At 39.5% G+C, this 13,150-nt stretch overlaps 1 protein-coding gene across 4 annotated transcripts in view; it reads right to left on the bottom strand.

The window, feature by feature from the left end:
* Window positions 1–2,662, bottom strand: part of adgrb2 (adhesion G protein-coupled receptor B2) — a 222,759-nt gene extending 220,097 nt beyond the window's left edge. For all 4 annotated transcript variants that reach the window (XM_072370498.1, XM_072370501.1, XM_072370499.1 and 1 more), the window contains exon 1: window positions 1,848–2,662. The gene's annotated coding sequence lies outside the window, so the exon portion shown is untranslated. The remainder of the gene's footprint in view (window positions 1–1,847) is intronic.
* Window positions 2,663–13,150: the final 10,488 nt, after the last annotated feature.

The following is a 13,150-nucleotide window of genomic DNA, read 5'->3' as shown; positions in this document are numbered from 1 at the left end:
TTTTCAAATCTTGAGTGAAAGCTTCCCCTTCCCAAATTTTGCTTCAGCCTTCATCTGTGGCTTGCTCGTCTTAGCTGAAAGCAATGTGCAAAACGTGAAACCGCATCCCCAAAGAAACGAAACAAACAAGGTTATTCACTACGTTCGAATAAAAGACCAGGTGATGTCTGCACACGAGAATGCTGCACAGACTTCTCCAAAGAAAAGTCAGCAGTCCTAGTACTATGTAGATTTGTAGTTTTGCAATGATTTGTTTTGCCGAAAGTCCATAACACGTCTTATTAATACAACAGTATACTTATGGCTGTGTTTGACCTGTTAATCCAGATTTGATTAAAACAAAGACACTGTCACTGCTCACGAATCAATGCGCCTGCATGGCTTCCACCAGCTCACACACAGGCTGCCGCAACAGAGTTTAGCCTCAGTGGTGGAATAAGTAGACAATTTGAGAAAATTGTTTAACATAACACAGTACTTTGGGAAAATAATTGAGTTTTTTCCTTCCATGTGTGAGTTTTTTTGTCTTATTCGTTATTTAAGCTTCAGTTCAGATTCGTGCAAGTTCGCACTGCATGCTCAACAGATGGGTAGAGAAAACAGACAGAGGGAGAGAATGCTTGGAGGCTCCTTTGCACTCCTGTTGTCGCGTCCTGCATGCCATCCCCGTTCAGCATCACAGGAGCCACCTGCGCGCTTCCAAAGGCAAACGTCTGAGGAACCTTTCTCTGAAACTCCATGTAGCCTCACATGCTGATCACCTTACTTTTAAATAGGGAGACATAGAGCAGGAGAGGTCCGGTAACAGGAGGCGGCACTGCGGCAGACGCACGACACATTCAGAGGCGCTACAAGTAAATCGCCCCCACAAATCAATCGGACCTCAGCGCGTGATCAGGTAGCTTTCAAAGGGCTTTTATGTCGCAAGATGAGATGCCAGTACGGATGTTAGTCAAGGAGCGCCCCCTCCCCTCCCTTTCAATCTCCAGTGCACGCTCCTCGGTACATCCTGGCTCTTTAACATTCAACGGGAGAAGGCACCCACTCACTCAAGCGCAGAGTGCGCAGGGAAAATAAGCATCGGCCCCTCTAACCTAAAGCCATAATCAGGCCACAGAGGAGACAGCCTCCTGCCAAGAATAATTTCCAGCCATTAGGGAAGAGGCTCTGGGAAAGGAGCATCCACGCGGGTGGATGAGCTCTTTTTATCAATGCTATTCAAAACTCAAAATTGCATCGTGGAACCCCCGACACGAGGGGAGACAAAAAAAACAATGAAAAAAAAAAAACAATAACCCAGCATTGTGGATATTTGAGGACGAAGGGGGCGTGGGTACGCAAATGCATCGAGAAAGGCAAACGAGTGTGGAAGGTAGTAATAAAAGTGTCTGTGCAGGCTGCGCGTGCACGCGTAAGTGTGTGCGTGTTTCTTTTGGCCACTGCGCAAAGTTACAGGTCTGCTAGCGGCTTTGGACGCGATCATAGAGCTATATGCGTTTCTCACTTAGGGAATTGGAATTCAGGGGTCTTTTGCTGTCCACCTGTGCTCTGTTAGTGGGAGTGAACTGCTAAGATGTGCGCGGGGATTTTTATGTGACCGCTACTTTCCTTCAGGCTCGCAGATCATACATTGCCACTGTAAAAAAAACTGCCAATGAGGCTTAGTCTTGTGAAACTATACACGGACAGGTGGTGATAATTGTCCTGTAGTCTGATTCTTAGGCTGTATGGGTCAGTAGAATGAGACAGGGATTCTTTCACATGAACATCAAGAACAGAGTAATGAAAGGTACAAGACAGACTACACAGCAAGAAAAACGTTGAGATGCGTTCACAGAACACGTTACCTGATCGCTGTCAGCAGTAGTTATTTGAGGCGACGGCTATTCCCCGATCGGTTCCGTGGATACAAATTAAGTTTCCCATCCATGGCACGTCTCAGATGGAGAAGGAGACTATCATTCATTCACCCTCGCTGCTGCGCGGAAGCTTCCCCCCTCAAATGTTCTCCACGAGGCATCCCACTTCTGAGAGTCCGAAACGGACCAGAAAAACGAATAAGTGTAAAAAAAAATGAAAATAAATAACCAATATCAATAAATGAATCAAAACAAGGAAGAAGAGCTAAGGACACAAAAGCATAAAGTAGGCACAGGTTAAACGAAAGAACAGATGAGAAGAAGGCAAAAACGCAATGGAAAAATTAATAAAAAAAAGAAGGGCGATTGTTACTGTAGATGTCCAGTTTTGTTGAAAACATAAATCCACGTCATATAATATCCATGGTTTGGTGCATAGAAGCACTCCGTATATTCCAAAGCGCTGGGAGAACGCGCTCACAGTCAGCAGCGCCGCAGCAGCAGCATCAGGGGCAGAGTAGAATAACGGCGTTTTTTTCTAATGATGCCCGCCACTCCAAGTCCAATGAAGCTCTTCATTTGAAACAGAGACTGAAACAGAGAGACCGAATGGGGGGTGGGGGGGTGGAGTTGAAATAAAAAAGAGGCTATTCTAACTCCGTTTACTGCCCCCCTTCTATCCAATTCCCCTGTCACAGGGTGATATGTGTCAGTGGCTCTTGCCTGCTCTGGTATTCGGGATAGGGATCCACAGGCAGCGGCTCGCAGTCGGGCATCTGGCTCCCCTGCAGTCGCTTCACAAGCGGAGGACTGAGATGCGCGCCCTCGCTGCCCTCCGCCGGGGATCCGTCAGGCGCGTTCACAGCGGAACACCCCCCCAATACCCTCCTGCTCTCTTCCTACCGCCACTGACGTCAGCCCGCGTAGTTTCCAAATACAGCAAGTGCACATGATGTCAAATTCACATACTCTTTAAAGGACAACTCTGCATATTTGAATGTCCATGGTCTCCCTAACTGTCTAACTTAGATTGGGCCACATCTCTGGCCGGTATCTACAACATTTTTCACTCAGTCAATCCAAATCCCAAAGGTCACATATTTTATACTAACGGGTCAGTTATCCCCACATGAGTAAATGTTGTGACTGAGAAAAGATATAATCCATCTCCATGCTGACAGACGCCCTTCATAAGAGAAACGCGGGACTTGCTATATTTCCATTGTCAATCCTTTAAATTTAGATGAGTTTCAAAAGCTAAAACTCTTTCAAAACATCCAATTATTATAGTTTCACTGCCTCAGTGTGGGATTTCGTACAGCCCTTTTTTCATGGCATTCCCTTGACAGTAAATGATCTGGTTAGACCTCGGGGCGCCTTGCTACATACATTTACATGAGGAGGAGAAAAAAGTGATGGTATATTAGTCAACTCAAGTGCTCCTTTTGACGGCTTGGCTGTGAAGAGGGAGCCACAGCATTGCAGCTCCACGGTTCTGAATCACTGCTACGCATCCATTTATTCAGCCGTCACCAGATTTGTCTTCTACATGTAATCATTGACTCCCAGTTACACTTAACTTATCAAATATGTCTACCTTTAATTGGAATAGAGTCCAACCTAACTATACAATATTTGCTATTGTGTTAGCAGTCAACACATAAGTCCTACACAGAAAAAAAAACAGCAGAGGACAACAGCATGGAAGTCGAGTGCATATCTCTGAAGACAAAAGTGGACGGTATTACTTTAACAGCCCAGATTTGAAAATTGCTCACCACTGGGCTCATTGCACACAGCTGCAAATGATACAGAGAAAATAGAAGCTATCATGGGTCCACGCCTGGCAGATTACAGCATGTCAGACCCTGGATATTAACCAGCAAACCTACAGGTACTGCAAGTCCATGAATTTGCTTTAAAAATGAAACTCTATTCCATCACATTTCCTGACGCAGTAGGCTACTACTCTTCTTGCGTCTATACATTTATTTATATGTAAATAGACCTCGGCTTGATTTTCTGAATTCTTGTGTCATGTGGTCCTTATGTGCTGCATTGCTTAGGGGGGTTGGATCAGTCCTCAGAGTTGAGGAGCATATTTTATTACATGTCCAGTTGTTATTGATTGCATGATGAATTTGTGGTTATGTGTTAGATGTTGAATGCAAATTAAAACAAACTCATATATCAGGACCAAATGGTGTCTTTGCTTAAGTCTATGAAAACATAACTAGGGTTTTTATTAATGTGTCATTGTCAAATGATCTGTCTATGTCAACTTTTTCTCCCATCTGCATGTCTCATATGAGACTTTTTATGAAAAGGTTTCTTTTTGCCTGAGAGGATTCTGCTTAGAATCTAAATTGTGGGCTCCGAAATTGGACCAAATGAAATCACAAAGTAGATCAAAAAGCACACCTGTGACTGTGATAGCCGTTCTCATTTATTAGCATTAGAACACGCTGTTGAACAAATTCAGCAGCTGCATATACTCATGAAAAATTCTTCACCTTTAATTCACTTACTAACTGATAGGAATCTCTCTTTACAATACATAATTTCTCATGAATAATTGAAAAAGGGATTCTGATAAGGTTAACTCCTCTAATAGAAGGCACAAAACCGATAATGCACAGACTTTCATTTCCTTTACATACGAAATGTCCAGGAAGGTATGCAAGCATCAGTCAACCCTGCCATTTTGGCAAGACAGCATCTTAGAGTAACAACATCAGTGGAGAGGAATATTTTTCATAGACTACAATAGCCTATTTTGCATAAATGCTCATAGAGACGGAATAATTATTGTCAGGACTATAAATGTTGCTCCTGGGTTAAACAACTGGGAATGTTGGACGCCACTGCAAGCCTCTGCTTGTTTATTCTAAACCAAAACAAACAAACATAAAAAACATAGTAGATATGGAAAGCTATATCGTGCTACTCAAATTCCCCTTTAAAATTTAAATTCACACCACAAACTGAATATGTCTTCTATTTGTGTGTGTGTGTGTGTGTGTGGAGGGGACGACGACAAAGTGTTCTTCATATTGTTAGTTTTTTAATTAGTCACATTTCACTGGATCTTTTCATGGTTTTGATGTTTTTAACCACAAGTACTGAACTTAGATTATCGTGCCCTCCTTCAATGGCGCAATGAAAGTGCAATGAAACACTGGTTTAATAGCTATAGAAATTAAAGTATTGTCATCCTTCCCTTTTAACTACTCACCAATGACCTTGTCGCTCAGAACAGAGAGTGAAAGGAAATGCTGAAACCGTCACACAATTAATGAAGAGTGATGGAACGGACAGCCAAGTCTGCAAAAGTTGTTGCAGCACCATGGAGAGCTCTTCAAAGTTTTTAAGATCATAGTTTAAGTGGAGCATAGAGGAACAGCTCGGAAGGTTTCAGCACTATGGAGAGCTCCACCACTAAGGAAACTTGAAAATAATAGCTTATTAACCATAATAGCTATTAACCTAGCACTAGCAAGACATATGTTAGGAGGACTAGCATCTCCACAACAAATGTGATGGTTTAATAAACAAACTGTTTTGATATGGTGGTCTTTTGCTTAAAAATTTTACATCTAAATAATGTATAGAAACATTTAACCTTAAGCTGACTGAAGGAGGACCAATTGTATGATTTCCTGCTTTGATTAACTATTCTCTGTACTCTATTTGCAAGCATGTTTATGAGGGCCGAATATTAATTGAATTAAAGCAATTTATGTAGTTCACACCTGTGAAAAATGGTATAGGGACCCCCCGGTAGTTCTGCAGTTTTACATATCAAGGCATGATAAATAAATACATGAATAGATAAATAGATTATTGCCAGATCTTATAAGATAGGTAGATATAATTTCAGATGAATGGCATATTTACACAGTGTCATTATAAGTGTCACAAAAAATTTGTCAAAATGTAAAATCAATGTGTGCAAGAACTAAGCTTCCAGTGCTTCCAAAGCAATTAGAAGGGGAATTAGCAGCCGGGTGCTGTTATTAAATGCACTAATTAATTATCACTAAGTGTGAACGCCTTTATAAAAGCAGAAGTCATTGGCTTATTTGCAGCATTCAGGTGTGACTTAACACAATGCCAAGGAGGAAAGACATCAACAATGACCTTAGAGAAGCAATTATTGCACGTGTTACTGCTCATTAAACTGGGAAGAGTTGAGGCCATTTCCAAACTATTTGGAGTCCATCATTCTACAGTGAGAAAGATGTTTAACAAGTTCACGACAGTTGGGAGTCTTCCCAGGAGAGGACATCCTAGCAAGTTCACTCCAAGGTCAGACATCGGAATGCAAAGAAAAAATGCAAAAAAACACAAGAACTACATCTCTGACTCGACAGGCCTCAGTTTGCAGGTTACATGGTAAAGCGCACAGCAGTACAAGTTGAAAGAAGTATGATCTGGTTGGAAGTGTTGCCGTGAGAAAGTGTCCTCTCCCTAAAAAAGAACAATTGTGAGGCCAGTTTTCTGACAGCTGAAGTCTTGGTCAAATGGCGCAAGCAGTAAATCTACAACAGGATGGCTAAAACAACTGAAGAGAATCAAGGTGTTACAATGGTCCAGTCAAAGTGCAAACTTCAATTCAAGTGAAATGCAGTGGTGGGACCATAAAGGGGCTGTGCATAAATGAACGTACACAAACCTCAATAAACTGAAACAACATTGTAAAGAGCCAAGGGCCAAGAATATTCCACAAAGATGCTAGAGTCTGACATACAGCAAATAACAGTTTCAAGTTATTGCTTCTAAAGGTGGTTCTATGAGCTGTTGAATCATGGGCTGTACTTAGATGTTTACGACCTTCTTCTGAAATGTGGCTTTGCTTTTGGTGTTGTTGTTCATCTGAGGTTGTATTGTCCGTAATCCAAATCTAGTGAGGAACAGATTATTTCTCTAATGTTGTACTTTCTTTTTCACATGACAGTATCAGTTTCACAAACTGTGTCTACGTTTTTGTGTCCTTGATAGTCACATCTACTCAGAGCTAAAAGCCAAACATATTCCCACAACTCCTCATAGCAACTGTAATTTTCTACTCAACTTCTCAGTAATTTTAAAAAAAAGCTGAGTTGTTAGAAAATTATATTGCCTGCATTTGATTAATGTTGTCGTGGTTTAATAGCTCCAGAACAATAGCATGTTTGATTTGCTTCCCACAAATCAAGGAGCATGCAGGCCAATGCTTCAGAGCTAAACTTGTATTGCCACTATCTTTTAACCACCTTGCGGTCTGTGAATCATTCGCCGTTTGAATGTTTATACGTATTAGTTTCCTTCTGAGTTTAATCTCTCTCTATGAAGTTTGCCTGTGCGCCAGATTTGAAAATGGCATATGAACTGTAATGGTTTTACACAACCCCTTCTCCATACTTTCCAGAGCACACTTCAGTAATCCTCTCTTCTTTACTAACATTTAGAAACTCAAAACAGAGCAGTGCATTGTACTGAGGTAGATCCAAGCGCAAAACCCCCCAAAAACCTCCAAATAAAACATCTACAAATTACTAAAGAACATTCTTTCCATTTCCTATATTTCCCTGTGTCAGTAGATAAGCATATGTGCATGCTTGTATGAGCATGATAAAATAAATGGTTGCACATGCACGTGTTCCTGTGAAGCCATATGAATGAATGCCAACACAAATTTTGGAATGGACGTGCTTGTTTGTGTGTTTGTCTTATGCTCAGTCTGATGAATCCTCGCAGGGGTGGGAGCCTGGAAAAAAGCAGTGGTCCATGAAGCAAACTACACTTCCTCCCTGATCAAATGTGACAATTATGATAGTGTTCTTGGTACAAAACTCCCCTCTGGCTCCCCCTTTCATTCCTTTCTCCTCTCTACCAAAGCTACCTTCTCTTTCAGTCTTTCACTTGCTGGCCTTTTCTCTTACATACAACAGTAGTTAACACAATTAATGTAGTTAACAATATTTGCAGAGAATCCTGCTGTTTGTGCTGAAAAAGCAAACAGTTTATGTCAGTTATGTTTAAATCTATGTTTTTTTTTCAATTTATTTTCTTGTTTATTGCCTAAACTAACACTCACTCCGCTCATTCCATTTCACACTATTCAAAATATTTCAATCACTTATCAACAGACAATTTTTAGGTGAGCAAGTTTATGCAAATGGATTCAACACAAAAAAAAAATCTGATGCGAAAGTACAAAGGCTGATTACATATTAAAACAAATAAAGACTCCTTCAGTCTAAGATGTGCAAATACTTTCTTCATTGCGCCCATGATTCTTAAGCCGAGATAAACAGCACTTTGTTATGAATTTTGTTTATGCTGACAAATATACATGTATCTGAACACAGCAGTGCTTTGATGAGATGGAATTGGATGTTAATATATTAAACTATACAGACAACGCAAATGCTAACATGTTGATGTTCACAGCCATAATGTTTACCATGTTCACTGACTTAGTGAACCATGTTAACATGCTGAAAATTCAACAAGTGTTCCAACTGGATGCAGGTAATTTGGTAACTATGTCACTTTCTGATTGGGATTATCCAATAACATTACGGGGTAAACTTAGAAAACAATCATGGCATGGGCTATAATACTTTCTTTTACAAAGAGACACTTTCATGAAAGCCATTTCAGTGGCTGCATTGGTTTTATGTAAACAGAAATCATTATGACAAAATGTTGACACTCTGTTTGGCAGTAACAACAGCTGGTTAGGGTTGGAAATCAGAACTACATGGGCAAAGTCTGAAAACAATAATCAGAGCTAAACTACACTCTTTGAAATGTTACAATCATTCTCATGGATGCCAATTTTTTTATTTTACAACTTCACATGCAGTTGTTTTTATTATCACTACAAATCTCATATTCTTCGAAAATATTAAAAGGTTGTATCCACCTGGTTGTTTGTGGATAAGCAAAATCTACAAACTGATTCAAACTCAGGACAAAAGACCCAAGCATAAGACCAATGCAGACCAATGCAGCTAGGAAGGCATCTAAGATCACTAATCAACGGTTCCATGAGGGCAGGTCTTCAGGGCAAGACACAGTTGATCACACAGAACACTCCTTGGAAGACAAGGCACACATTCTGGACAGAGAGGATGGATGGTTTGAGGAAAGCGTGAAGGTATGCCTTCTATTTTAAAGTGGAGCAAACTTCTCTGAACAGGTAATGACCTATAAAACAACTTATTGGCTTCATTTAATGCATCCTTAACAAAGTGGTTTCACCACCCACACATTAGAGCAAATTTATTGTTAGAAGTATGTTGGAAGTATGCTAGGTGTGCTAAAATCAACACTCTACTCTGACAGAAGTGACTGTCACTTCTGGATGCGTCACGGATGCATATGTGACTTTAACGTGTCTCAAGTTGCTAATGATCCCTCAAGAGGCCATGCCTGGATATTTTTTTCCCCCCAAGTCAGTTGAGCTGAGGAAGCTGCTCAAATGATAGGTGAAACATCTCATATGTAAGTAAAAAAAGAAGTCAATTTGCTTTCGATTACAGGGTGACTGAGACCCTACAAATATATGCTAGATCATAAGATCAAGGAAAGCACATCAAAGTCAGTTTACATGTCTAGTGGAGTTATACTGCATACATATAAATATATTTATATAAAAAAGCTGTCTTTTGTGGCCCCATAGGGAACTGCATAAAATTTCCCAAACTCCATCATGTTAAAATCTCTTGAAGAAGACTATACATTTAAAAAAAGAAAATGTGTTGCATTAAAGAAGCAGGTTTACAGCTCCTCAACTCAGCTTGAGGCTTAATGCTATCACATAACACACTCTAATGTCACACTAAAATATTTAAGGTTAAGGTGTATTCTGGGTAAAGCTTTTGATCTGTCCATTATGGGTCTGATAATCCTGGGGTTCAGTGCTATCTGAGTGGAGTAGTCCTTTAAGGCATATCCAATGACATGAATTTCTTGCCAAATAGTATTATATTCGAATGATACTATCTTATTTAATTACATTTTGAGACATTTCACTGAATACTACAAATTGGAAAAAAATGAAAATCCCCCTAAATCAGAGAAGTTTGTTCCCTTTAGATCAAAAAGGACTTCATCGTTGTTGCACAAATGTCCACAATTTCTGTACAGCTCACCAATAGAGAAGAAGCCAGCAATGACGAAGAGTAACCACAAGGGCTAGCATGTATCTTTTAAGAAAACAGGAAAGTGCAAGTGTACATTATATCAATACAGGCAAAATCTCAAAAAAGATGCTCTCATTCACATATTTTTCTTTTTGTCTTTTGTCAGACAGCTAATCCGGTCAGAAATTGTGATTGAAAATTTGTCCATTGAGACTGCATTTGTAAGCAGTTGCTAAATACTGTCTATTTAGTATAACAGTCACCTCTTAAAGACATAAAAGGACATCTGAAGTCATGAAAGGATGCAAATGTGCAGTGAACCAGTGGAAGAACAAAAGGATTCATATGAAATGGAAAGATACATTTATGTCTTTATTCTAACAACATCATCTGGCTCTTCTTTTCATTATATACCTCTCTTCCATTTTTTCTGATAAATTTTCGAACATGTAGGATTAGCTGCTTCCATAATGGTGACTCAACAAAGCCATCATAAAGCAGCCACGTTCTATGGGTAAGATAAATCACTGCCATACAGCGGAACATGCACTGTAACAAGCAGTGTGTTTCCTCGTGCCCCCCCACAGCCATCCCTACCTTCAGCTGGAGTGTTAAATTTCAGAATTATCAGAGGGAGACAATCTTTTCCTCCAACTGACAAAGACAGATCACAGGCCGACCACCGCCCTGCTCTTATCCCACTTACAGTAAAACTTCTCTGTAGTCATCTTAGTCCATGTATGCCTTCCCTCTCACCCCTCTTCATAGACATCCATCACCTCCATTCGGCCTTCTTCTCATATATCTCCCCTGGTCCCCTCGATCTCATCTCTCTGTCTGCGCTCCATCTCTCCATCCCCCTTACCCATACATTTAAGAACAGCTGAAGCCCACAGCAGAGCACAGTTTGTTGTCCCATCCATCATGACTAACTGTAGGCCAAACAGGTTCAAGAAAAAGAAAAGGAACAAAAAAAAGGGCTATAATTTAAGTCTACCTTTCAAGGAGGGCTGCTTTGTGGTGCCCAAGATGTTCTTGTGATTTACAAAAAAAAATTAAATAAAATTATTCTCAGCTAACCTCCAATGTGCATTTAGATCAAAACATTCTGATTCTCAACAGCCACTGTGAAGAATAATCAATCATAACAAACATTTTCAACTTTTGACTGAAAATATTGATTGGGAAAATGAACTGAGACTAAATCTATTTACTCAGTTCCATTAGCAAACAAACACTGGATTATCTTTATTGTTTTCTATTAACAGGTTGTATCTACATAAACACATATGCAGCAGTTCCTGCAGTAACTGGCGATACCAGCACCTTCTGTGAATGCAATCCTAGTAGAGCAATAAGAGAGTTTAATAATTAATTATGACTCTAGAATGGCATGTAGGAATCAATTTGATTGGCTTTAAGGCATAATCAATGGGCAGAACATATAAAGTGTCTCATCAAATGGTCTTCAACAAGGTCAAGCCTTCTGTAGGCAGTAAAAAAAGTCACTAATTGTAGTTCTAAGATTGATCTTTGCACACAAGGTTGTAAAAACAAAAATAAAACTTGTACTTGGCATAAATTTAATTGTTGGAAACTGTGGTAGATTGATTTTTGCAAATACCTATTTAACTCATGAGCTTGCAAGTGTTTACACTTATTTTTGTATCTCTCCTGTCTAAATGATAAGATTTCTGTAATTTTATACCACATTTGGCTGTGGACATTGATTAGTTTCAGAGAACAATGTCATATTTGAAAAACCATCATTGTAATATTTTGATCATTTGGGCTACAACTTTGTTTCACATCAACAGCAAAAACTGGTATTAAAAGCAATTTTAAAGACTGGAGGCCATCCTAAATAATGAGTTTAATGCAGGAGTGGCCAACTGAAAGCTTAGGGAGAATTCCTGTTGGGTCACTTCACAGTTGGGTTGGTGTTCCGAAGAGGAACAGTGGAAGCTACACCATTTGTCCAGGAACACAGCTAAGATTTGGGTGTGGCCACCAAATAAATGACACTAATACTACTGAAGTTCTTCAGAAGGCTACTCATGTACTCACAGGACTTGAACTGTATCTAGAAACTTGGAGAAACTTTTTTCAAATAAATGATCAAGTCAATCAAACACTGTTTATGGTGCACTTTTTTATATCAACTGATTGTAGCTAAATTTATTTATAGACTGTGAAAGCAAAATAAAAAAGTATAAACAACAGAAAGAAGCTTTAAAACTTTAAGCAGTATTTCCCAGCAAACATTACCCTATCCGATTTCCAGCTGTCTTCTGAATTCAAGTATATTAATTGGTTAATTAAACCGCAGTTTAAGAGACTAGAAGACACAATAAGTGATAAGAAGTCTTCACAACAATGGAGAAAAAGGTTATTATTTTCTGTTCCACCTGAATTTGAGTAATGGTCTCCAGCCTGGCCACCTTTGTAAAAATGTCCTGGCTCCAACACTGCAGCTGTCTGTCCTCAGTTGAACTTGTATGATATGTCAACCAAAATGATCAAAAGAATCACAAAAAAGCCAGTTTGTAGAAGTGTTGCTGCTGACTTTCATCACTATATAAGTTGCTCGCTTCTTGTGAGACCAGTTTTGACAAGGTGCTGGAGCTGCAGAGCTGCACAGAGCTCGACCAGCGCTTTTCAGAATAAAATAAATAATAAATCCATGTGGACACGCCCACTACCTTGTCTATCACTGTGCTAATGAATATGCTCACTTGGTAAATGCTTTATTTTCTGCACTTGCAACTAGATGTTACATTCTGAAATACTATCTTCCTCCCAAATTGTCGAAGGTGGGAGAGGCCATAGAGTCTTTTGACTTTACAATTTGTTTTTGTTCATCCCTTGACGTGGCCTTAAAAGGCCTTCTGAAAAGCGAGGAAACTGATGAAATAAAAATGTGAATACAGGCTGAAAAGCTCAGATGTAATAAAGTTGATGGAGGGTGATGCAACTAAATGTGCTTGGCTACTTTTTTTCTTTTCAAAAAGAGAAATAAGCATAAAACACATGACAACAAAGAGACGAGGAGGAGTCTGAATGCAACAACTAAATGCCTACAACTGAATTGTTTATTGGGGGGGTTAATATCGATACCATTAATACAAACATTGGCATCAGTATTAGATAAATAAC

This window comes from Leuresthes tenuis, unplaced genomic scaffold (assembly GCF_036924035.1).
Source record: "Leuresthes tenuis unplaced genomic scaffold, fLeuTen1.0.hap1 SCAF_18, whole genome shotgun sequence".
NCBI lineage: Eukaryota > Metazoa > Chordata > Actinopteri > Atheriniformes > Atherinopsidae > Leuresthes > Leuresthes tenuis.
Note: the sequence above shows the minus strand (reverse complement) of the source record. Positions and strands in the feature narration are given on the sequence as shown.